We start from the raw sequence: 25,497 nt of genomic DNA, 5'->3' as shown, positions 1-25,497 counted from the left end.
GTCAGGAAGCCTGTAGCCTGTAGATTTAGGATGCAGAATTTTTTCACTTAAGAAAAAAAGTTGGGGACAGGAAAACAGGTTACTCTTTGAGATTGTCCTCCATGCTGTAATCAATGTCTATGATACCAATGACTCAGGGTTCAAAGTCTTATATTTTAAAAGAAAAATTTTCCTATTTTTTTCCTTTTAATTGTGAAAGGCAGATAGAATAACATCTTATATGTATATAGAATGGATCCTTGGAAGGTGCTACAAATGATGCCATTCTCTCTCCCCCCAAAATTTCTAATGGAAGCAATGTATTTTCCTCACACCACTTTTATAGATTATATAGTCTGTCAGAAGTGTTGTAGAAGCCAGAATCTGGGTTTTCTTTGGATTCAAAATGTAGTGTTAGGTTTCCTTTCTATTAGAAAAACAACATTTCTAAGCAAAAATGGGCTTTTATGCATGGTGTTCAAGGTAATTGCCATGAGAAGGAACTCAGTTAAGACGTCTTGCTTTCAACACTGTAAAATCAACATTTTTCCATTTTCTTAAGCACTCTTTACACCCATACCTGTAATGGTGGTTTAGTATTCTGTCCATATCAAACTTGTGTGCTCACAGTAAGCATTGCTCTGTGAAACTCATATATATCTTCAGTCACAATCCATTTCTTCTTGTGTGTTGCAGTCTTTAATGCATGGAAGCCACATATTGAGGCCAACATTATCTTATCGTCAGATGAGAAATAAGCTAAGGCTCAGAGAAGTTAATGAAGTCAGTGATTTATATAGAGTTACACAGGTAATTAGTGGCATTAAAGTGACAAGAAGGTTGTAGTTTCTAGGTTTTGTTGTTTTTTGTCTTTGTTTATGGCATTATTACAGTGCTGGACTTCTCAGAGTAAAATAGCTGCTGTAACAAATGAGTCCCTTGATGCCCAGTGGTTTAACACAATAAACGTTTATTTATCACTCATGTGACAATACGATGTGGGTTTTCAGCAGGCGATGACTCTCCTCCATACAGTGTCTCAGCGACCCAAGTCCTTCCAGTTGGCGGCATCACCACCTGAGGGTAGTGGTTCCCAGCAAGGGGTGACTTTGCCCCCTGGGACATATTCGGCAATGCCTGGAGGTATTTTGATTGTCACTACTTAGGGAGATTCTCTTGGCATCTAGTGGGAAGGGAGCAGGGATGCTGCTAAACATTGTATAGGACCCAGGATGGTCCCTACGACAAAGTATTTTTTTGGCCCAAAATGTTATTGGTGCTAAGGTTGAGAAACGCTGCCCAAGGGACGTGTTATCTTCTGCGTGTAGCCAGCTAAACTGTAAGAGAGGGAACTGATTAGACTGAGCCACTTTGTAAATGTCTTGGCATGGATCAATACTAGTCATGAAACTCCCGCCCAAATGCAAGAGGGGTTGAGAAATTAGTTCGAGGGGGCAGCTGTTTCCAGCAACAACTCTTCTTTAGGGGAGCAAGAACTTTTGGTGAACAGCTAGTCAGTCATCCTGTCATGGTCACACTGGTAAAATTTTAACCATATATTTGCCTGCTTGCTCACCACATTGCTGAAGTGGGGCTAATAAAACTGATAAGAAATAAACAGCCCTAACCTCCTCCTTAGGTTCCAGATTCTTCTGTCCAGTGTCCTACTAAACACACTGTTAAGTGTCAAAAACAACACAGCCAAATAGAACCTTTTATCTTCCCACCAAAATTCTGTCCCTCTCATCTTTCCTCTCTCAGCAAATGACATTAGTCTAGTCTCTTCCCTACTTTCCTACACCCCCATTCAAATATTTAGCAAGACTTCCTAGCTCTACCTGCAACATATGTCCCTACAAGTATGACCATAGACCACCATCTCTGGCCTGAACTATTGCCATGACCTTCTAATTGGCCTCACTGCTACTTCTCTTATCCTATTCATCTATTCATCCATAGGAGCCAGGGAGGTCTTTATAACTGTAAAGAAGATTATTTCTTCATAGTTGGTGCCAGCTCACTCTCTTGGGTGGCTTGGCACATGCCTGAGTAAGATTATGTGAACCCGTTCACTTCACCCATTTTTCCTCTAGGGATGGCAGACTCCCTCCATCATGCTCATAGGTCCCTAGACCTGCTTCTGGCACTGTTTTGGTGGTCTTTACATTCACCATGGTCACTTTCTGCATACCTTTCTGGGTATGTGGAATGCACTGTGAAAGCAGAGTTAATTTGGCTAAACAGATAGGCTAATTTGTATGAATATATCATCCCCACTATAATCTATGAAGCCCATCTCCTTCCAGCCTCTTTTACTTCACAGCAGACACACTGACATGCTCTCTGTGCCTCTGCCGTGCCAGCTCCTCTGGGTCTCCGGCCTCCATGTTTGGTGTTGCTTTTCCCTTTGGAAAGGGACACTCTGCCCAGATGCACACACAGTGCCTCCTTCTCACCACTCCAGCCCCAGGCGGAGTGAAAGGGAGGACACTCCTGAAGATGCTGCCTCCACAACCCCCATCCCAGCCTCGTTTCATTGTCTCGTGGTATTTACCACCCTCTGGAACTGGAGTGTATTATTTGTTTGTTAATGCACTATTTCTTCCCCAACTAATGGAAGCTCTATGAGGACAGGGCTTTGCTCGTCCTGTCCCCCGCTGTATCTCTGGCTCTAAAGGAGTGCCTGGCATGTAGTTGCTAACAATACACAGTCAATACATAGTTGTTGAATCAATGAATGAATAAGAGAATATCAGTGTCCTAGGGGACAAGGATATGGAGAATATGAGATTTTGCCCTAGCTCTACAACAGATCTCCTGAGGTTCACAAATCAGTCACATAGAACACACTCCATTCCTGCCCCCCACCAACCTGTTTTGTCAGTCAGAAAAAGAGCTAACCACAGAAACTTCCTGGGAATATGTAGATAAATCTTCAGATTCTGCAAAGAATTCTCCCTAGAGCCAGCAGATGGCTGTCACTGGTGGGTCACTTCAGAAACCTTTGTGTTTTATGTGCACACAAGTGACCTGTGACATGCTCTCCTAGGACCTGTGCATGCAATTGCCATTGCTTGGGAGAGAACTGATGGCCCCATTTGGAAGAAAAGTTGTTTTGATCCTTCCTGCCCCACTCCCTACCTAACGTCTCATTCTCTTCTTCTCTATCATATTCAGGCTGCCCTCTCATCTTCACTATCAGCCAAGATAATCTGTACTTTTGAAAACTGTCATGATCTGAAAAACAGGTCTCCCTGGAGGGCTCTGTGGCTGGCCAACCAGTTGCATCCCTGGGATGGAGATGCCGTCGGCACACATGCATGGCTGGCAGCAGCCTTGCCTTTGATGTGTCCATCCATCCATCTACATTGTCTTTTACAGATTAATTTCTCCATTCCTTCAATTAACAATTACTGATTGAGAGCCAAACTAGGCTTGCAAATGGATACAAGCAGAGGAAAATTCACCTTGAAGTTAATGAAGTCGAAGCTCCAGAGCCTATGGTCACATGAGTTTTACGAACTTTGCAAAAGTGAAATATTTTAACCGTAATCAGCTAAGGTTATCTCTTCCACTGTGACGTCCTCTCCACCACACTGGCAAGTCCCTGGTGTGGGGTTGCTTTGGAGTCGCCACTACAGCATTTTTGGAATTCTGCTGAGGCCAAGTTGAGTTGGAGATATGTTTAGTTTGGGCTTAAAGGATAAACAGTGTTTACATGGTTCACAGTCACCTCTGTATATGGTTAAGTCACTGCTGGCATGGTGGTATAGGAATTGCTTCTAAAAATACTCCTATAACTCGTGTCAACTTAACCAGCATCATGATTTGGAGGCACATGGACAGAAGTCGAATCATGATATAAATGGGTTGCTGTGCAGAATATGGCCCTGAAAATATGTGGGAAATGGAGGATCAAGGTTCAAGATTGTGGAGGCAGATACTGGTCTGTGGGAATTTCTCCATCATCAAAATTACAAGCAGAGATTTGAATGTTCAGGAACGTATATTCAAAAGGAAAATTCTCTCTGTCTTTTTAGGGCACAAAAATATAGTAGCGCTAGCAATAGCAGATTGGCCTTATGTCAGTCACATGTTTATGTATTCAACTATTTAATTTAAAATGTAAAAGAATTTTTTTGGATCAGCCATGTTAGATGGGTTGATTAGAGAAGACTGCATTATCTTTCTATCGTTTCTTCTTTAAAATTGTTGTCCTATGAAGAGGCCATCAAAGAGTGTGTAGCCAAAACGGTGTGAAGAGAACAATAGAAGTATGTCATACAGAGGTGTGTCAGGAAGTTAATAAAAACAGTATGCTACGCTTCTGGATTTTTGTGCTGTTTGTGGTATTTGTCAGCATTTTAAAATTTGTACTTTATTTTGAATTTTTTTCCTTATTGTGAATAAATATTTACTTTTCTTAAGCAAGGTCCCCACGGTTGGTCAGCCTCATGCCCCAGGAGACCGGGCTGGCTCCCAAATATAGATACAAATGATGTGCTTCTGGTCATTAAAGAGCTTGCAATAAACATTCAACAAGTACCACATAGAAAAGGCATAGAAAAAAGTAAGAAATGATCAGAGCACATTTGACTTTCCTATCTTCCAATCCCCCATTCCCCTCATCCCTCCTAAAAAATTCTCTAAAAAATTGGACTGTTTGTGTGTTTGTTTGTTTGAGACAGAGTCTCGCTCTGTCACCCAGGCTGGAGTGTAGTGGCTGATCTCGGCTCACTGCAAGCTCTGCCTCCCGGGTTCATGCCATTCTCCTGCCTCAGCCTCCCGAATAGCTGGGACTACAGGTGCCCACCACCACATTCCACTAACATTTTGTATTTTTAGTAGAGACGGGGTTTCACCTTGTTAGCCAGGATGGTCTTGATCTCCTGACCTCATGATCCGCCCACATCGGCCTCCCACAAATTGGGCTTTTAACATTTATCCTCAAGATGAAAATGAAGGGGCTAAATTATAATGCTGAAGTATAGGTCAAATATGGCAACTCTCCTCTTCCCCCTTAGCCAGGATGATAATGAAAAAAGCCAGCAAGTATGACCAGGCTGAATGACTCTTGACCAAGGTGTCTTCTCGGGGCGCATACTGACAGGTCGTAAGGGGGCTCCCAGCTGATCTCCCTGGGTCAGTCACTCTGAAAGCTGACAACAAGTTGGAAGCTGGAAGACGCTGAGTGCAGTTGCGGCATGGCAAGCGTGGATCTCTCTAGAAGCCAAGTGTCCAGGACCTTTCTTCCTTCCCTGCTCAGACCACAGTAATTTTTCTCCTGGTTTCCAATCACTCAGTGAGGTTTCAACTTGGGAAACTGCCTACCCTGCCCTTTAAGCTTCCACCGAGTTGTTTGCATACCGTCGAATGGAGCCAGCTCGCCAACTGACTGCCGACTGTGGCTATCACCCCGGGAAACAAAATGAAGCACGTCATAGTTTTCCGACAAAAGGTAATCAAAGATGTGAAAGGATCACAATCAGAACAGTATGAGAAGCAGCCAGCAAATAACCATTCACCATGGAGTCGGTGACCTTTTCACTGAAGGCAACAGCTATGACTAAATAGCCTCTTACAAAGAGGGTGTTGCAACTGAAATTCTCTAGGCCTGACTCATGGCTTTTCAACCTTGGTCCAGGCTCCTCTTTACCTGGTGGGAGAGCAGGTTGCTTCTCATAACAAACTCTGGGAAATCCTCGCCCCAGGCCTGCCTCAGAACACAGAACATGCTGCCAGTGTTTTCCTTTATCATTTAAAGTTTGTTTGTGTGCTGGGCAAGGAGACGCTTGCAAGCAGGTTCTTGAACTGGATGGAATGAAAGCTGTAGGGATCGCATGGCACCCTAGACCCACTGCCAAGGCCAAGGGGAGGGACAAAGGCCTAATTGCAGAAAGTGGCTTCAGCTGCTCTCCAAAGCTGTCCTTACTTGCTTGCTGGAAACTTTGAAATATTATTTGTTTCCTGTTTCAAACTCCTGGAGATATACTATCCCAGTACCATGATTAAGGGCAATAGTGTCACAGGGAGGTGGGCTGGTCTCTGTATTTTTCATGTAGGCTTTTCCATTTTTAATTCCATATTGCTTTATAAATGTCTTTTTGTCTGAAGATATCTTCTGATCCCTGCCCCCACCACTCCCCACTCCTGGTTTCTGATGTGAAATGAGAGACTTACAGATGATCAAGTTCATGCTGATGTTTAATTCAGACTCAATGTTTCTCTGAAGTCTAAAATCCTTTGAATCCGATGGGAGAGAAGAAGGAAGTGAAACTGGATAGTGTAAATAATTTGTAGTTAGACCTGAGATTTATGAGGGGAATTGCCGCACAGAGCTTGGTTTTGAATGTCTCTTTGGGCCCTGGGAGCCACATTCTCCACTTGACTGCACGTATGTCTCCCACCCTTCTGCTGGCACCAGGAGGTGGAGGCGTCTCTGCCCTTCCAGGGTGTGAGAACATGTATGAGGGCCCCAAGAGCCTAGACCCTGAGAGCTAGAGGAGGATGGGGGTGTTGCTGTATAAAGTAATTGGCATGTGACTCTTCACAATGAAAAAAAAGAGATTTTGTGGCAGGAAGAAAGAAAAAGAGGAGGGAGGAGAGAAGGAACCATAGATTCTGAAAAACACACTAGGATGACTAGGCCTGGAGGAGTCCAGCGTGGGCCTCAGACCCTCACTTCTTGTCTGGCACCTGCCATTGCCAAAAATGCAGACTTCAGAGTAGGGCCATTTTTGGAGCCATGGGTAAGAAACAGATTTCTGTTTAGGACAGGCCTTGCTAAAATCCATTTTGAGAAGTTAAAAGATTGAATGGAGCCAGACAAAACTGAAATTTTAGCATCCTTTTCCTCATACACTTTACCCTTTGTTTTATGAAGATATCAGACAAACTGAATTAATGTAACTTTCTTAGAAGAGCACCTGACACACATGGATGCCATGGAAGCACCATTGAATTCCATGCTTTAACTATAAATGATTATTGTTATTATTACTATTATTGTATCTTGACTCTGCTTTCAAAGAGCTGATTTGAACACAATAAGTAGGTAAGGAAATTGCAACCCATCCTCTTGCTTTTCGCAGTTATTGCATGTAAGTAGCCAAAACAATAAGCTAAATGAGACTGTGTTGCTGAGATTAGACCTTTCAGGGAAGTAGGAGGCCCACTGAAAACAGGGACAAACTTTGTTGGGTGCTTGTGGGTGAGAGTTGCTGTTTGCCTAGACTCCCTGCCACAGACACTCTAGGGGTAAGAGCCAGAGAGATCTGAGCCCCAGATCTGAACTCTGTACCCATGAATTATCTAGCTGTAGAAATTACTGAGTACCGCTGAGCCACCATTTCCCCTTTTACAAATGGATATGATTAAACCACCACCTCCCAGGAAAGAGGAAAAGACTGAGTGGCCATGTGAGGATCAGCTGACTTCCACCTCTCACAGGATCGAATGGGGTTCTAGCAACCCGAGTTTATAATGGAATAAAAAAGAATAGGGAAGGCAAAATCCACATCAAGGAATGACATACAACCAATTTACTCACAGTTAACTTAAGCATAAATGTATACACATAATCAGTTATAATTAATATCCACATCGAACTAGGGAGTACATGATTCTGGTATTCTTTCCAATTCCTTCTCAGTGAGGGATCTCAGGAGAGCTTTGTCTATGTGTGCCTAATCCGACAGGAACACCTCTGCCCTGGCCCTTTTAAAACCTTCTTTCTTCTACATTCATCACATGGTTCTTTGTGGCCTCTGGTCCTCTCTGTATCTCCCACTAGTATCTGGCCCATGATGGGCCACTTGGGACCATCTAGGACCAGTTTTCTATTGCAGCCAATTCTTAATGCTTGAAGTTCAGAGTTTAAGAATCATCACCATTAACTCTGACCATTGCTGGTCCCAAATCCATTTTCTCTCAGTAAAATGAGAATAGTCTCACAGGGTTGTTCAAAAATAGTATTTAATCCAGTTAGCACAATGCCAGCCACTTATATAGTAGGCATTTTTTATGTCAGCAATCATCATCCTGCTCTTCCTTATTCAGCTACTTGTTAAGGTGGTTCCCAAAGATGCCCTTCAAAACAACCTCCAGCAATTTCCCTTCACATTAAGAGAAGATGGTTTTATGAATCACCCTGAATTTGGCAGGAAAAAGACAACTTTGAAGTGGAGAGTTACAAACAAAGCAAAAAACTAATTCCCTGATGATGCAAAAGTAATCTACTTTTGCCTACTTTTCAGTTCCACTTTAAACCCATCCAAGTGTAGTTTAGTTGTTTGATTACTTAATGCCACACAGGTAGGCGCTTCTGGGGAGTTAATTTACCTTCAAAGGGCCAGCCTAGCATCTTTATCCTAAATGTGTAAGGGAACCAACAGAATCTCATTTTAACACATTACCATTCTACTCCTCATCCGAGCTTACTTAAATGCTAAGTTTAGGCAGCACATGGTGGCCCAGATTCAGTTCACACTGTGAAGTAGAAACCAGAAGAAAGCGACAGGTTTTCTATGGATGTGGCATCCTCAGAGTTGGTCTGCAAACCAGCTACTGCTGGGATCATGATGTTTGGGATTACACCCCAGACCAGAGCACAGCAACATGAAGAAGGGGGCAACCTATTCAGTTGTGCTGTAACTGACTTGGCATGAGGTGGTGGGGGTGACTCCTTCAAAGGAGAACTGAACACCATGCATGGATTAAGACTGTATTTAGCAGACAGGAGTACTTCATCCACCAGGAAGAAAAGTATTAAGCACAGGGATGATTTCCCAGATTCTATCTCAGTATGGTCAGCATCTCCTCTGAGATTTTGCAATTTGCTTTTTTTTTTTTTTTTTTTTTTTGATTCTGTGATCACTGAGCAAGCTTCTGACTCTTATTTCAGTCACTCCAGGCACCTTAATACTCCAAAGGGGTATCTTGGGTCATAGAAATAAATATCTCAGTTACTGGGATGGTAGTGCCTCTCATTTTATAGGAATAAATTCGTTTTGTTGCATATACATCAATTTTCAGTGAGTTTAGCATGATTCAGTCTAGTAAGCTCCAAGTTCACTTCAAAACTAGAAGGTTTCTATTAGAAAGTTGAGAACCAAACTTTAAATCAGCATTTCATTTAACTCTATTGTACCTTGGTTTCCTTACCTATAAAAGCATAGAGAAATAACAGCACCTACTTTAAATGGTTGTTATGAGGATTCATGATTTAATAGATACACATTATTCGTGTGTATGTATGTATATGAAATGATTTAACATATGGAAAGTACTTAGGATGGTGCTTGTTTTTCATAATGACCCACAGGTACTACCCACTCACAAAGAATGTCCTACTAAAAGCAGCCAGCTGTCATCTCTCCTTCCTAAACTTTCTTGCACAACCCTCAAAGAACTTACCTCATTTAGCCACTCCACTGTGAAAACCAGAGGCGTCAAATAAAAGCTACACTGCGAATGGCTTTGGCTTCCTAAGCACATGACTTGTATGATTGCACAGGCCCTGAGTTTGGTTTGATGCTCACCTGTTGCCATTTAGAAATTATTAATAATTTTTCAACAGAGGCCTGACATTTTTATTTTGCACTGCACCCTACATGTTATGCAGCCAATCCTAGCCACACAGGACCAAAAAACTAGCCTAGTGATCTTGGATAAACTACAGCACCCATACTTCCTTCTGGGTGACTCTGTCCTAGTTCCACAGTATGAGGAGAATGATGAGAAAGGTAGATTAATATAGCCATAGACATAGCCTTGCCAATGAGCAGAGTGGCAGCTTCTTGGATGTGCAGCAACATTTCCAAGCTACAGGCAGTAAGTTCTCTTTCGGGGTCTCAGTAGACTTAAGGAAAACTAAAAGAAACTCTGAAAGTGCCTCCCATCCCTCCTCCTCCACACTGCAATAACAAACTCACTTGTAATTCATTGTAAAATGATCTGAATTCCTCAGAGACATGGAGAAATCAGCTTGGCTTTCAGCACAGGGAGTGACACCAGAACATCAGCCATTGCAGGGAAACAGAGCACAAGGTCACTCTGGCTGAGGTCTCACAATGGAGACTACTGCAGGGGAATGGGGAGGGTGCAGTGGCTTCAGAAAAGCAGCTGGTACCAGCAACCCTTACAGGTGACATGGAAGCAAGAGCTTTGGCTCTGGAAAATCCTTTCACCAGGAGGCTGTCCTGTCTAAGTGTCCCTCTGAGACACCCAGAAGGAACTCCCTGTTTGGGCAGAAGGAACTGTGGTTGGAGTTCCACTAAATTCAGTACTGGGAATTAGAGGCAGAGTGTGTGGAACAGTACTGTAAAGTGTTCCTCCTTTGAGTTTCCAAGATGGAGTGGTCCAGGGAGAAACGGACTCTACCAATGTTCGGTCCTGTGGTTCTCATATGTATGAATGTCTATGTTTATACAGTGAGTCTGACTTTGACACCTGCAGCCATAACATCACTTCTCCATTCCCAAGTGAGTTCCTGTCATCTTCTGATTCTCCTCTCTGTGGCCCTGATATCACCATGTAATTTCCCAATGGTTACTTGCCGCTAGGATGTGTGGATGAGCCTTTGGAAACACTGCTGCAAAGCCGCTTGTTGAGAAACCCATCTATGTGTCCTGGCTCTCAATAATTCAGTTCCTTTGAACATGCTGGTTCACTTTGTTCTGATTTTAGAATCTGGAAATGCAGAGCAAGACATTTCTAAGCTGGGAATTTGCCATCCTGTTGCAGGAGCACAGCAGCAGCCCCAGAGAAATATTTTTCAAGGCTGCAGAGAAAACAAGGGCTGGAAAAATGTTTGTTTATTGCCAGCTCTCCCCACAGCCACTTACATAACAGCCTGTGCTGAGACAGGCTGTCCTGCCCAGGCTCAGAATCAAGAGTCACACTCCTTGGGATGATGACAGAGACAATGTGGGAACTACAGGGCTATGGCCTATGACGTCCAGGAAGGAAAACCAAGTGGTGTGTGGCGATTAGTTCTTTCACAATGAGGGGATGGCTTCCTGGGGTGTTTTCAAGCTTTCGGGTGGTGGCACAGTCTGCAAGACAGGGAAAGGCTCTGTGAACAAGATATGACTAAAGAATAGTCTCTCATTTTCCATTTTTAAAAATAAAACAATGCACACCCAACAGTGCGTGAGCTGAAGGGTAGAGTCAAAAGTTTAGGTATTTTCTGAACTTTCAGATCCATTCAGACTTTCTAGAAGCCACAGACATAAACACTATATCCAAATCTGGGAGCATTTAAAAAGTTTGGACAAAATAGTATACATTTTGTTCAACAGTTTATTGCAAAGAAAAAAAAGGGAAGAAGCACACGAAGTTTTTTTCTTCAGAAAACAAACACAAAAAAACTAACACTGCTAGGAAAAAATGTGAAACCCGTAGAAAGATCATGCTTAAGGGTTTAAGGGGACAGCTTGCCTCCCCCACGGCTTTACTGAAAAGCAGATGTGATGGGCAGCGTCACAGAGGCCTGTAATCCAGCTCGGCGCAGCAGTCACAGGCAGCCTACACTCTTTCAACAGCCTTCCTCTCGGGGAGACCCAGGGCCTCTTGGACAGTTCCAGGCTTTAAGTGCATATCAAACAAACATTTGCCATATGTTTTAACTTAATTTCTAGGTTAAACGCAGGCCCATTCATTCTCATTCCTTGCTTAACAGCCTTCCTGAGTAATTGTCTATTGACTTTGCTGCTTGCTGGTCATACCTGGGTGTGCATTTGTCTTACACCAGACACACCTAACTCTCAGCCTCTGTAGTCACAAATAAGGGTTCTACTTGTTGCTTTAGAATGACAAGTTGCAACTAGCACAGTGTTACACATAGAAGATACTCGGTATTTTGTTGATGGAGTCATGTCTCTGTCTCGCTTCTTATCCTTCTAGCTTACTTCCCCCACTCCTACTTTTATTTCTTTCCTCCCCTTCTTTTGTCAAAAGGTTGGGCTTACCAGAAAATCCACTGAGTACTTGCTAACCCTCTGATTTACACCACACAAGTAGCACCAGGTCCACAAGACAGAAAAAAACTCACCTCAGGGACCCAAGGTTGGCCTGGATCTTTGAAAGTGTGGGGTCATGATTTATTTTAGCCAAGTGGAGATCTAAAAAGGAGCAAAGATAACAGGACCCGGCAATTCACCCACTGGATCCTGTATATAAGAACCTTTGTGATTTCTCACCTTGGTAATTTCCTGCCCTCTCTTTCCGCAGGTTCTTCCCCAAACCATCATGGACCGGTTGGACTCTGAGAAGAAAAGTTTCTGATCTTTAGTTCCTTCTTCCAAGTTTCTAGAAAGCAGGAAAACTGAGAATGAAAAATTCTAAATTACTCAGGACTCATGGGTTGCCAATAGAAGAAATACATTTAAACTGGCTTAAGCCTGAAAGGGAAATGTGTTTGTTCATGTAACTGAACCATAACGAAGGATGGTGGACTGAGGGACCTGAAAACACCCTCAGGACTCCCTCACTCTCCTTTGTGCTCCTGTCTGATGCCATCTTCCCAGACCTGCTCACTCTCCGTAAGGTGGGGATGTGGTCATCAGCAAAGTGCACCTCCCCGCAGCTTGTGACCTGAGTAGATAGGCGTTCCCCAACCCACACGGATTGAAAAGTTCCTCTAGGAATTATGTGGATTGGCCCATTCACTATGACATGTTCCCCCTATGCAGCCAAAGGAACTGGGTCTGTTACCAGAAGAGGTGGGAGAGGGGTGCTAGGCAGATTCAACAACAGCCACTACCACATCTGAGGAGGAGACCTCCATGAAGGCCACCAAGTCTGTTAGCAGATATTTCCTCCCTCGGATCGCTCTCCCTATCCTCACAGTCTCATAAGTGAGGATTAAATGCTACATGTGGTCTAGGAGATCTTAGACCCTCCACACAAAGATATAGTAACAATCAGCATGCTAATATCCTGGCAGAGAAAAAAATCAGAAAGGATCGTTTGCCTGATTTTTCCATCAATACCAAGAATTAATTAGAGATGAAATTTGTAATGGACTCAGAGAATTAGAGAAGATCTAAGGGAATCTAGATGATTTCCTACCCCTAACCAGAGCCTGACAAAAAAAGGTGAAGGTCTATGGCCATCTTGTATTTGGTGTGAGGCTGGACAAGGAAGCTCCGAAGGTCCTTTAGACTCTGAGAGAGCATGAGTCTGTAAAACCCTTCCAACTTGAAATTAGTTGATTCCTTCCTCAAATTGTCTGGGACATTCCCCCACTCCCTTCACTCTTATTAGCTGATTTTACTGACCAATAGGCCTTGAAGTTGATGGTTCCATCTAGATGTCTCACATCAACTCCCCTTTTGCAAATTCAGCCCATACCCTGAAACAGGGGAATTCTCAAGCCATTAGAAACTAGAGAGTCAGCCAGGCATGGTGGCTCATGCCTGTAATCCCAGCACTTTGGGAGGCCAAGGTGGGTGGATCACTTGAGGTCAGGAGTTCGAGTCCAGCCTGACCAACATGGTGAAACCCCGTCTCTACTAAAAATAGAAAAATTAGCCAGGGGTGATGGCATGCACCTGTAATCCTGGCTACTTGGGAGGCTGAGGCAGGAGAATCGCTTGAACCTGGGAGGTGGAGGTTGCAGTGAGCCGAGATAGCACCAATGCACTCCAGCCTGGGCAACACAGGGAGACTCAGTTTCAAAAAACAAAACAAACAAACAAACAAAAACTAGAGGGTCTCCTCTTAGTTCTTAAACCCTCTTAGCCAACATTTGTGAGCCTCTTTTCTGTATGTTTTGGCATCTTTATCCCTTTCCTTTGTGTCTTAACCAAATTCACCAGATCATGACTCAGAACAAAATCCTGAGGTTGAATACAAAGGTCTAGAACATCTTCAAATTAACTTTTTCTCCTGATACAGAATTAGAGAAATTGAGAAAGCAAGAGAGAGTGTGTGGAGTTTTTGTCCTCATTTTCCTCTTTCCTGTAGTAGGTAAAATAATGGCTGCCCAGAGATGTTCACATCCTAATCCCTGGAACCCATGAATATGTAATATTGTATGGCCAGAGGGGAATTGAGATTGCTATTAAAATGACTTAAAATGGGAGATTATCCTGGATTATCCAGATGGGCCCAATGTAATCACAAGGGTCTTTAAAAGTAGAAGGAGGAGGCAGAAGATTAGGTCAGTCCATGATACAATGTGAGAAAAGCTCAGCCTGACATTGCTGGCCTGGGAGATGGAAGAAGGGGCCACAAGGGGTACCAGCAGCCTGCAGAAAGTAGAAAAGGTAGAAACAGATTCTTCCCTGGGGCCCCCAGAAAGGGACACAGCCCTGCCAACACTTTGAATTCAGCCTGGTGAGACCCGTGTTAGACTTCTGACCTACTGACTACAAGATAATAAATGTGTGTTGTCTAAGCCACTAAATCTGTGGTTATCTGTTACAAGCACAATAGGAAATTAATACACTTTCTACTTGTTTTACGTGTGTCCTGAAAGGTTAGGTTCTTTAGGATTCCGATTGCTGAGGTATATGGAGACAGGAGAGTTTAGTCAAAAGAAAAATCTTAGACAAATTAAATTTAACAGAGTTTACTTGAGCAAAGAATAATTCATGACTTGGTAGCCCCAGAACCAGAATAGGTTCAGAGAGACTCTGTTGTTGCCACAGTGTCAAAGAAGATTTATGGACAGAAAAAGGAAAGTGATGCACAGAAAACAGAACTGAGAGACATAAACAGCCAGATTGATTACAGCTCAGTGTTTACCTTATTTGAACACCATTTAAACAGTTGGCTGGCCTTGATTGGCCAAAACTTGATGATTGGCACAAGGGCAAGTTACAGTCTGCTCACACATCCATTAGGTTACAGCTCACTATGTATGAAGAAACCTTTAGGATGAACTGAAAATATATAAGGAGGGAGCTTTAGGCTAAACTCAACAGTGGACAAGATTTGACTCTGCTACTATGTCACCTTGTGGTTTTGGGTGAATCAGTTTCCCTGGTTCTCAGTTTCCATATCCACAAAACAAGGTCATTGTATTAAATGATCCCCAAAGACTTCCCCCTTTAAGTTTAGACATTCAGTATCCTCTCCCTCTTCTTAATGGTGTCAAATGCTCTGGAAGCCCCAGCAAACACCTGAGCTGCCCCTGTCACCGTCCACTGCAGAGTATGGACAGGGAAAGAATGTCCACAGGTTCCAGCTCTTTCATGACTTGTCCACCGCGAGTGAGGCCATAGGAGGTCAGGGCGGGCACAGCAGCTGCCAGTTCTCTCCACTCAGGAAGAACATACCTGGTGCCAAGGAAGAAGCACTGTGGGGACAGAGGTGCTAGAGAATTCTAAAACCCAAGTGGCCATGGAAATCCTCCTAAAGGCAAGGAGACGTGTTAGCTTCACAGGAGAGATGGGCTCTGAATAAGGATACTGTATCCAGAAGTTGGGGTGACAAGAAAGACACCAGGTGGGTTATCATGGTGAATGGGCTAGGCTGGAAGAAAAGGTTTTGTGGTGGGCAAAAGGTCAGAAAGATCTGTTAAAACCAGATGGTGGGGCCTTAGAAGGTTCCAGGACAAGGACAGGAGGCTGAGGGAATGGCTTGATGAGGCCCTACTGCACTTTGTGCCATGTTGTATGCCCAGTAGTAAGCAGCAGGCACATAATAGGTGCTCAAGACAATAGGTGCTCAGTATGTGTTGGCTGAATAAATAAATAGGTATCAATGTATTTTTAGCAGGACATTGCCATTATCCAAGATGAATTTAAGGAAGATAAGAGGGACCTCCATAGGCAGAGTGGACTGAAGGAGGCAGAGATGGAAGATCTGTATGCTAGTCAAGAGGCTGCCAAACTGATTCAGACATAAGGGTCAAGCTGGGATGTTGGGCAGTGCAAACTGAAGGGAAGAAACACAGGTGTCATGAAGACTAAACCATTCCAACTGGGAGGATGTCATTTCCATTCATGCAAATCTCCAAGGAAGGAGACCCACCACCTCATGAATAAGAATGCAATAACCCAGACAGGTCAGCACACCGGAGCAAAATCCTCAGGCAGCCATGGAAGCAAGCATTCAACCAACACCATATTTTCAGTAGAAATGACCACTAATTTCTGCACAGGTATTCTGCCTATAATCAAAGCTAATTCTTAGTTCACCCTTGCCACCCCTAGACTCAACAACTCGAATTCTCCTAACTGCTTTCAGAGATCCATTCACTGAGTCTTCTCATTATTTCCATTTTTCTTCCCTGATCCCACTCCGGGTCCTCTCTGCCTTAAGTCATTTAGCTGGATCAGACCAGGTTTGCTCCAGTCACACTCATCTGACAGGCCTGCTTTTCCTCTAAGTAGCTGGGAGGAGCATAGCTCTGCTCCGGGAGGGGGACCTGTCCTCATGGGAACATGGCAGTTACGCTCCAAGTCCAGCTGGCCAAGAACTCAGACTGTCCTCCCCTGAAGGTTCCCCCACAGAAATCAATGAGAGCCCACCTCCAGACAGTGGCTGGCCTCAGATCCCAGAGGAACTCACCATCCTTTTCCTCTCCATCATCCTCTCGAAGCTTCCCGGTCTCTGCCTCAGCCAAAGTCCAATTGGGCAGGGACAGAAGAGTAATTGAAGAAGGCCTTAAGGGATATCAAAGTGCTATTGAGCAAAACCACAACTCAACAGCCGTGCAGGTGCTTCCTGCGACAGGGAGGGAAATAAGTGTCTTTAGAAAGCCCTAAATAACTCTAGGCAGGGATGTCAGCTTGACAAATGACTCGTGAGAAATAGCCCCGTTGTTCTCTGGTGTGTGATTCATCCGAGGCTGTGCTGGGGTGGGGGGCACGGCCCAACTGTGAGTCCCACCGTTGGTCACTTGGGGCCGCTCTTCAGCTTGGCTCCAGGATGGCTAAGAAGGCACTTTTGTTGGTGCTCTTGACCTCTGTCACTTTGACCTTGTTTTCCAGTGGTTTTATTTAGTGGTTTGGCTGATTTGGTTTGAGCTGCATCCAGAGGAGGAGAGGAACTGTGGAGGGACTCTTTCTAAGCATCCAAAGGCCTCTCTCCCTTTGATGTTAGCTCCCAGTGCTTCTTGCCATCATAACAACAAAGACCAGGGACTCCTCAGGTCGGAAGCTCCTTTCATCTCCCTGTTCCCAGCTCCTCAAAGAGCTGGCTTATTGAAATGCTTGTCACATGTTGAATGGGTAAGTGAAAATATCCCAAGACCAAGGGATATGACATGACAGCTAGTTTCTAGACTTAGGGCCAGGACCTTGACAAGGTACACAGGGTCTCTGGGCCTCTGTATCCCCGGCTGTGAAATAAGAAGGCAAGCTCTTGGGTCCCCTCAAACTCAGACCATGAGGTTCAGAGAGGCCTGCAGAGGCTGACTGGGGCCTGCACCCAACTGGCAGGGAGGGGAACAAAGGTAAGGAGAACATGACGGATCAGCGGTTGTTTTGCACGCCCAGCAGCGGGAGTAAACACCGGCATGTTGAACACTTGCGTGAAAGGTGTATGATGTTTTCAGTTAGGAGGTCAGCCTGGAGACCCCCTGCAGTAACACTTGATGAATGTATTGTGAACAACCAGTGGGCTGGTGTGGAACACATGGGACACAAACAGCACCACTAGCCTCCCTGAGTTTATTAGGTCCTCTTCACCAAGGTGTCCCAGCCACCAGCTGGGCATTTAGTCTTTGGTTTATGGCGTGTTTTGTGTTTTTTTTGTTGGTTTTTTTTTTTCCATGAAACACCACAGCAGATCCATTGTTAGAGGCGGGCCGTCCCACCAGCAGGGACAATTTCGTGAGTGAGTCATGCTGAGGAGGCGCTGTGTGAGGTGGGGCTGCGGTTTGTAATGAAGTCCTGGGGCTGTACCGAGGAGACAGCCCAGTGTGTCCCAGCACAGAGGCCATTTCTCAAAGCGGTCATCGTCTGATCATTTTCTCATGCTGGTGGATGTGCTCTGGGTTTTAATGCCTTTAGTTTACATCAATGGTAGCTTTGTCAGTGTTAACCGAAAGGAAGACAAATTTGTTTGAAATCAAGGCCTCGTGGATGCCTAAGTGTGTTCCCTTCTCTGTGCAGAAAATGGTTGTAATCTTGAGATTGAAGACTTGAATGAAGTTGTCTTCTTTATGGAAAGGCATTTCAGCAACTGTAATTAATGGTCACAAAAGTCATCAAAAGTTTTAACAATCCCAACAATCCCAGCTTCCCCTCTGCAAATCATTTTAGGTTTTTATATACAGATTGCTGATGCCCCTATTAAGACTCTTACTGCTGTGAAAGTCAGGCAGGTGAGATTTCAACTTGCCCTTCATTTGTCCTTTCATTTACATAAAGCATCCAGTTACTCTGACACCTTGACGTGGCTTAAGCTGGTCTGCTGGGAAATGGCTTTGTTTCAACAGTAGATATTTCCCAAAGTCTGGTAATCTCCAGGGAGTGGACAGACTTCCCACTGCAGAACTGAGGCAGATAAAAGGAAAAAGAAGTGTTCTCATGGCAAGACAGCAACACCTTCATATATGTGCGCGCGTGCGCGCACACACGCACACACACACATATGCCATTTGGGTGCAGAGTAAATACCTATTAACATATCTTTTCTGAAACACAGATTCTGAAACCACACAAACCTGGTTTGATCCCTCTCTACCACTTGTTAGCGTGTGAGCCTGGATAAGTTGATTAACCTTTCTGAGCTTTGGTTCACTTGTTTATAAAATGAGGAAAATTAAAGGACCAAACCATAGTACTGTTGAAAGATCAAAGGAAGTAACATACATAAAGCACTTAGCACAGTGCCTGGAATATTCCAAGGTGTCAAACAAATGACTGATAATCATAACAATAACAATAACGATAACAGAAATTTCCTCTTTCCTGACAGATCTCTCAGCTCCGTGGTGCTGTATAGAAAGTCAGAGTTGGCTGGGCGCGGTGGCTCAAGCCTGTAATCCCAGCACTTTGGGAGGCCGAGACAGGTGGATCACGAGGTCAGGAGATCGAGACCATCCTGGCTAACACGGTGAAACCCCGTCTCTACTAAAATACAAAACTAGCCGGGCGAGGTGGCGGGTGCCTGTAGTCCCAGCTACTCGGGAGGCTGAGGCAGGAGAATGGCCTAAACCCGGGAGGCGGAGCTTGCAGTGAGCTGAGATCCGGCCACTGCACTCCAGCCCCGGTGACAGAGTGAGACTCTGCCTCAAAAAAAAAAAAAAAAAAAAAAAAAAAAAAGAAAGTCAGAGTTGATTCCATTTGGGGTTTACCATTTAGGATTCACTATGAGGCAAAAGTACAATGTATGTTACGAGTTATTATTATTACAAATACGAATTCCTGGAGCAGAGACCATATGCAGTGGTCTGAGTTTGAAGGGACCTGAGATCTTACTTTCTTATCTCAAAAACAAGGATACATAGGCCCAGAAACCCTCAGTGCTGACCGAGTTTCCAGCTACTTATTCTTACAGTTAAGACCAGAAACTAGTTATGAGTCTTGGTCTTGGGATCTTTTCACTTATCCATTCTACATTTGGCAAGCATTTAAGTAAGCCAGTTCTTTCAGAAGTTGGGCATAAGAAAAGGTGCCCATGGGCTGGGTGTGGTGGCTCATGCCTGTAATCCCAGCACTTTGAGAAGGTCGAAGCAGGCAGATCACTCAAAGTCAGGAGTTCGAGACCAGCCTGGCCAACATGGTGAAACCCTGTCTCTACTAAACATACAAAAATTAGCCAGGTGTGGTAGTGGGCACCTGTAATTGCAGCTACTTGGGAAGTTGAGGCAGGAGAATCACTTGAACCCAGGAGACAGAGGTTGTGGTGAGCCGAGATGGTGCCACTGCACTCTAGCTGGGCAACAGAGGTAGACTCCGCCTCGAAAAAAGAAAGAAAGAAAGAAAGAAAAGAAAAGGAGCCCATGGTCTTTGTTGCTATGATGGCAAGAAGTGCTGGGAGCTAACATCAAAGGGAGAGAGGTGTTTGGATGCTTAGAGAGCCAGTCTCTGCACGTTTCTCATCCTCCATTGAATGCAGCTCATACCCAAACAGCACAAATCCAGGAGAAGCAAAGACGCCTGCAGTGTGGACAAAAGGACTGAAACAAGAAGTCCACACTGAGAGCTCAGCTTCAGGCTTTCTTCCTTGCTGAGACCCTCCCCTGTCCCAAATGAAATACAGTTTTTGCTCCATTAGGCAAAACGTCTTAATTAGCAAGGAACCGATAGTTTCATAATCTTTAAAAAGAGTCCACAGTTCTCAAACACCCCCTCACATGGATGCAAGTGAGGTATAAGACAGTAACCCAATGTCTGTTACTATGGAATTCAATGGTGTAAAATTAATTCACTAAAGCACACCCCCAGCCTTTGCCAGCTAGGTGCTTCGGAAGGTGATATAGTTTAGATGTGTGTCCCCCTCCAAGTCTCATGTTGAAATGTAATTCCAAATGTTGGAGGTGGGGCCTAGTGGGAGGTGTCTGGGTCATGGGGGCAGATCCATCATGAATGGCTTGGTGCCATCCCCTTGGTGATGAGTGAGTTCTGTATTAGTTCATGTGAGAGTTGGTTGTTTAAAGAGCTTGACACCTCCTCCTCCTCCTCTCTCTGGCTCCCTCTTTCGCCATGTGACATGCCTGCTCCCCTTTCACTTTCTGCCATGAGTAAAAGTTCCCTGAGACCTCACCAGAAGCCAATCGGATGGGGGTGCCATGCTGGTACAGCCCACAGAACTGTGAGCCAAATAAGCCTCTTTGTAAATTGCCCAGTCTCAGGTATTTCTTTATCACAGTGCAAAAGGGACTGATAGAGAAGGCATTGATGTCACACTACATATAACATTTGCATTCTGAGAGTCGCCTCCCACTCAAACGTAAGCTCCACGTGTTCAGGGATTTGCCATGGATCTGTTCACTGCTGCATAGCCAATGCCTAGAACAGCACCCAGACAGGCAGCCAATAAATATTTATTGACCCAGTAAATGAATCATACATGAACCAAGTATGAATAGTGGAGGCTGTGGACTGTCTCATATGTGAGTTATTTACCATCTCTGTGCTGAGTTTCCTTATCCTGAAAAGGCTATATTAATAAGATTGCCATAAGAATTATTGGTTTGTGTAAATGTCTTTAAAGCAGTGCTAATGTTATTTTGGGCTCCATACAGATTGTGCTTTTTCTATGTCCTCACAGAGGAATGGCAGATAGATATTCAGCAATGTAACATATATACCTGAAAATTATTTCACTCAAATAATCATGTTAGAAAAGTCCTGAAAGAGCCTGGGCAAGGTGGCTCATGCCTGTAATCCCAGCACTTTGGGAGGCCAAGGCAGGTGGATTGCCTGAGGTCAGGAGTTCGAGGCCAGCCTGGGCAACATGGTGAAACCCCGTCTTTAGCCACACATGGCAGCGTGCGCCTTTAGTCCCAGCTACTTGGGAAGCTGAGGCAGGAGAATTGCTTGAACCCGGGAGGCAGAGGTTGCAATGAGCCGAGATCCCACTACTGCTCTCCAGCCTGGGTGACAGAGCAAGATTCCAGCTCCAAAAAAAAAAAAAAAAAAGTCCTGAAAAGGATTTTTGGTGGTTGTTTATTGGTTGCTTGGTTTGACTTGTTTTCTTAAAAGGCCAGATGTGTATAAGGTGCTTGGTTTTATTCTCGCTGTTTTATATGAAGTGTTCAGACTCACCCATGATACCGAAAGAGCCATATTATATTTGGACACTTTTCCTGGTTGATCCCCTTCCTACAAGACTGGAACATGTAACCTCCTGGACACCCTAATGATTCTCTAGTATCAATCCCCTTCTTGGAAGAAGGCCTCAAAGAGGTTTCCAGGTGGTGAGCCAGGCCAACCTCCTTAGGCAGCGAATCACACCATCCCTAAAGCTCATAGCAGCTCACAGATAAGGCCTCTCACCTAGACCCCTCCAAAAGCTTCAGCACAATTAAAAACAAAGTACATATGGTTGACTTTAATAAAAAAAACTAAGCAAACAATCAGAACAACAACTAGCGAAATGTGTGAATACCTGTTTCTAAGGTATTGGAAATAACTTACAGGCATGAATTCATGAAGTCTTATAAAATAGGGGGTAAGGGCACATAGCCTCATATTTATTTTACCAAAGAGAACAGAAAAAGTCATTAAGAACCAGCAATTGAATCCAGTCTCTGGCTCCTGGATGCACTGTTTAGGTAACTGCACACCCACCTGAAGTTCTCTATTAAAAGCCAATACATGGAGAAAACGGTCATTCACATATTATACTGCAGAATCTGGCTTGGGACATTGCATTTGTAATAATAAATAGTTGCATACAAAGAAGATGCAGAAATAGCATGGATTTTGGTATCTGAAAGATGAAGTCAAATTCCAGCCATGTGATCTTCAACAAGTTACTTATGTAATCTGAACACAACTTTGTTCTGTAAAATGTGGGTAAGGATAGCACACCAGCAATGCTGTTATAAAAATTATGGATGCTATCTGTAGATCTTCTTCCAGTAGATCGCCTCATTTATAAATGATACTTAGAAAAGGATGATGACGATAATGATGGCCTTCCCTATTCAAAAAGCACATTCTCAGCTGGCCACAGTGGCTCCCACCTATAATCCCAGAACTTTGAGAGGCCTAGGTGGAAGAATTGCTGGAGCCCCGCAGTTCAAGACCAGCCTGGGTAACATAGTGAGATCCCTTCTCTACAAAAAGAAATTATTTTTAAATTAGCTGGACATGGTGATGCAAGCCTGTAGTCCCAGCTACTCAGGAGGCTGAGATGGAAGGATGGCTTGAGCCTAGGAGGCTGAGGTTGCAGTGGGCCATGATCATGCCACAACACTCCAGCCTGGGTGACAGAGCAAGATCTTGTTTCAATAAATAAATAAATAAATGCAAATAAAACAAAAATTCTCAGGTTGAACAAACACTTTGTCTTTCCCCCCAGTAGCGTTAGTACTTATGAAAACATCAAGTGCTAAGATTTAATAGCTTATTAGGTCAAGTTTTTTGGGGGATCCATTTGCAGAAATTAGATTTGCTATTATTAATTTGACCACAACTTTGCATGATCCCAACTGAATATTCTCATCTAAAACAGGGTTTTTCTTTCCTGTTAAATTTAAGACTCTCTCTCTCTCTCTCTCTCTCTCTCTCTTTCTCTCCAGCAATTCATTTCTCATTTTGGTTTGGGACAGAGCCAGCTGGTAAAAGGTTTCAGCATGTGTTTATTGCCTCTTTGTTCTCAAGCATTTTCTGGGGCCTCCTGGCAGCTCTTTGGTCTGGAGCAAGCAGCAAAACCCTCCCAGCTTGCAAAGCCCAGACAAATCCCGGGATCTGACCACTGCCTAGGGGTGGAGAAGAACAGCTAGAAGCCTCCCCTCCCACCCCAAACTCCTGCTCAGAACTCTTAGTAAACACAGGGCAGGAGTCCAGCATTTGGCCCCTGGGCTTGCTCCTCCTGGAGTTGTTTTGGAGTCGGCTGTGCTGCCTCTTGTCAGGCCCCATACAGAACCTTTCCCCTTGAAACTTGCCTGGTCCCCAACAAGCAATTGTTTGGGGAAGTGTGTGTGTGTGTGTGTGTGTGTGTGTGTGTGTGTGTGTAGCCCATCAAACCTGTCTTCAACGATGACACTGCTGCTTGTAGACATCACATCCCTTGTTCTGGGAGGTCTTTGGGTGTCTTTACAAACAGATTGCCTGAACACTCAACCCCAGTCCACACCTCCAAGCCTGACCCCATTTAGGAGTCTTACTCTAAGCCTAGAGGTGAAAACAAGGCTTAGCCCCAGCAGAGTCACCACTGCCCAGCCTTCTCCACCTGCCAACTTCATACAACTTATGGTGTGCCATGGTGGATGCATTAAAGGGCAGTACAACTCAGTGGTCAAGAGCACCACTTTAGCCTTCAGTTGACCAAGAACCATATCTAGCTTGGCCATTTTGGGGAGCTCTGTGTGCAAATATTTCTTATAAATACGATGTCCCGGGCCAGATCCATATTCAGCAGTAGGATTCAGGAGCTCTATGACATACCTGAGCCAAGTTCACTATCTCACTTTCCCTCAGTTCCTCAAATGTAAAGGAAGGAGAGTAGCACCTATTTCACAGTGCTGTTGTGACGGTTCAATGAGATGGTGGCTGGGAAGGGCCTTGTACGTGTTGATAGTCAATAGAGAACAATCTGAACATAAAATTCCAGCCTGAGCTCTCCTTAAGCATACTCAGCAGCTTCGGGTTTGTTCGAGCGAACTCCTCACAACCCCCTCAAGAGGCTAAGCATGATGAGAGTGAATTGATCCTGGTTTCTCTGGGAGTTGTTATGCCACTCGTGCTTTTTCCCAGCTTTGGGAATGGCGGGATTGAGTGATGGAGTAATGAATCCAACAAACATTTTTGATGTTAGGCATTTTTGATGCACAAGTCTACAGAGAGGAAAAGGAAGGCCCAGGGTTCCCAGGCTGTGCACATAGGGAGAGATGGAGACACCCGATCAGATATTGGCAATTCTCAGGGTGGTGAACTCTGTGGGGCTATGATGAAGACATTGGGAAGTGGCTAAGGCATCAACTAAGGCTCCCTAGACGGGGCATCCTCTGACAAGGGTCTTGAATAGCGGCCTACCCAGAGGAGAAAATGAGGAAGGGAATTGCAGGCAGAGTGAATGAGCAAAGGCACAAAAACAGAAAAAAAAAGAAAATGCCCTATTTGGAGAATGGTATAATAAATAGTTGAATGTGGTTGGAATGGGAAGGAATTCATCTGGAAAAATTGGACCGTTAGGGACATCTATTCTGCTACAGTGACAGTTTGGCCTAGGCCACTCAGTAAGACACCAAAATGAGACAATCAGCCTGGCTCTGTCACCCACCCTCAAGGTCCCCCCAATCCCAGCCACTGAGAAAGGAGAACAATAATTATCTTAACATGATTTAAATGGTTCTCTCAGCTCTTGTTCTTTTGTGTAAACAAATGTCTTCTTTTTTATATTTTTTATTTTTTTAAGACGGAGTCTTACCCTTCATGGAGGCTGAAGCACAATAGGGCAATCATAGCTCACTGCAGCCTCGAACTCCTGGGTTCAAGTGATCCTTCCACCTCAGCCTCTCAAGTAGCTGGGATTACAGGTGCATACCACCATGCCCCGCTAGTGTGTGTGTGTGTGTGTGTGTTTGTGTGTGTGTGTGTGTGTGTAGAGAGAGAGAGATGGAGTCTCACCATGTTGCCCAGGCTGGTCTTGAGCTCCTGTCCTCAAGCAATCCTCTGCCTTGGACTCCCAAAGTGCTGGGATTACCGGGGTGAGCCCCCACGCCCAACACAAATGTCTTCTTAAACTTCAGTTTCTCATCTAGAAAATGGGTTTGGGGTAGGTTCTTTCTTTTAGAGGAAGAATGTCATGCAAAGCTCAGTTTCTCATCACTCACTGATGGAAATTATTTGGGGGCATTATTTGAATGAAGCAGTTGTTTAACATACCCTTCAAGAAGATCATGCAAAGCAACTTTCTGGAAATCAGTTTCACACGTGGTAATAA

The 25,497-nt window shown here is 44.3% G+C and overlaps 1 long non-coding RNA gene across 1 annotated transcript; it reads right to left on the bottom strand.

Moving 5' to 3' along the window:
* Nucleotides 1-10,786: 10,786 nt before the first annotated feature.
* Nucleotides 10,787-16,686, bottom strand: LOC108528970 (uncharacterized). The gene is made up of 3 exons (XR_001885357.1): nt 16,501-16,686; nt 12,180-12,304; nt 10,787-11,033 (listed from the first exon to the last, which is right to left on the bottom strand). It is a non-coding gene; the product is annotated as an uncharacterized LOC108528970 (long non-coding RNA).
* Nucleotides 16,687-25,497: the final 8,811 nt, after the last annotated feature.

Source organism: Rhinopithecus bieti, unplaced genomic scaffold (assembly GCF_001698545.2).
Source record: "Rhinopithecus bieti isolate Rb0 unplaced genomic scaffold, ASM169854v2 scaffold_5273, whole genome shotgun sequence".
Taxonomy (NCBI): Eukaryota; Metazoa; Chordata; class Mammalia; order Primates; family Cercopithecidae; genus Rhinopithecus; species Rhinopithecus bieti.
Note: the sequence above shows the minus strand (reverse complement) of the source record. Positions and strands in the feature narration are given on the sequence as shown.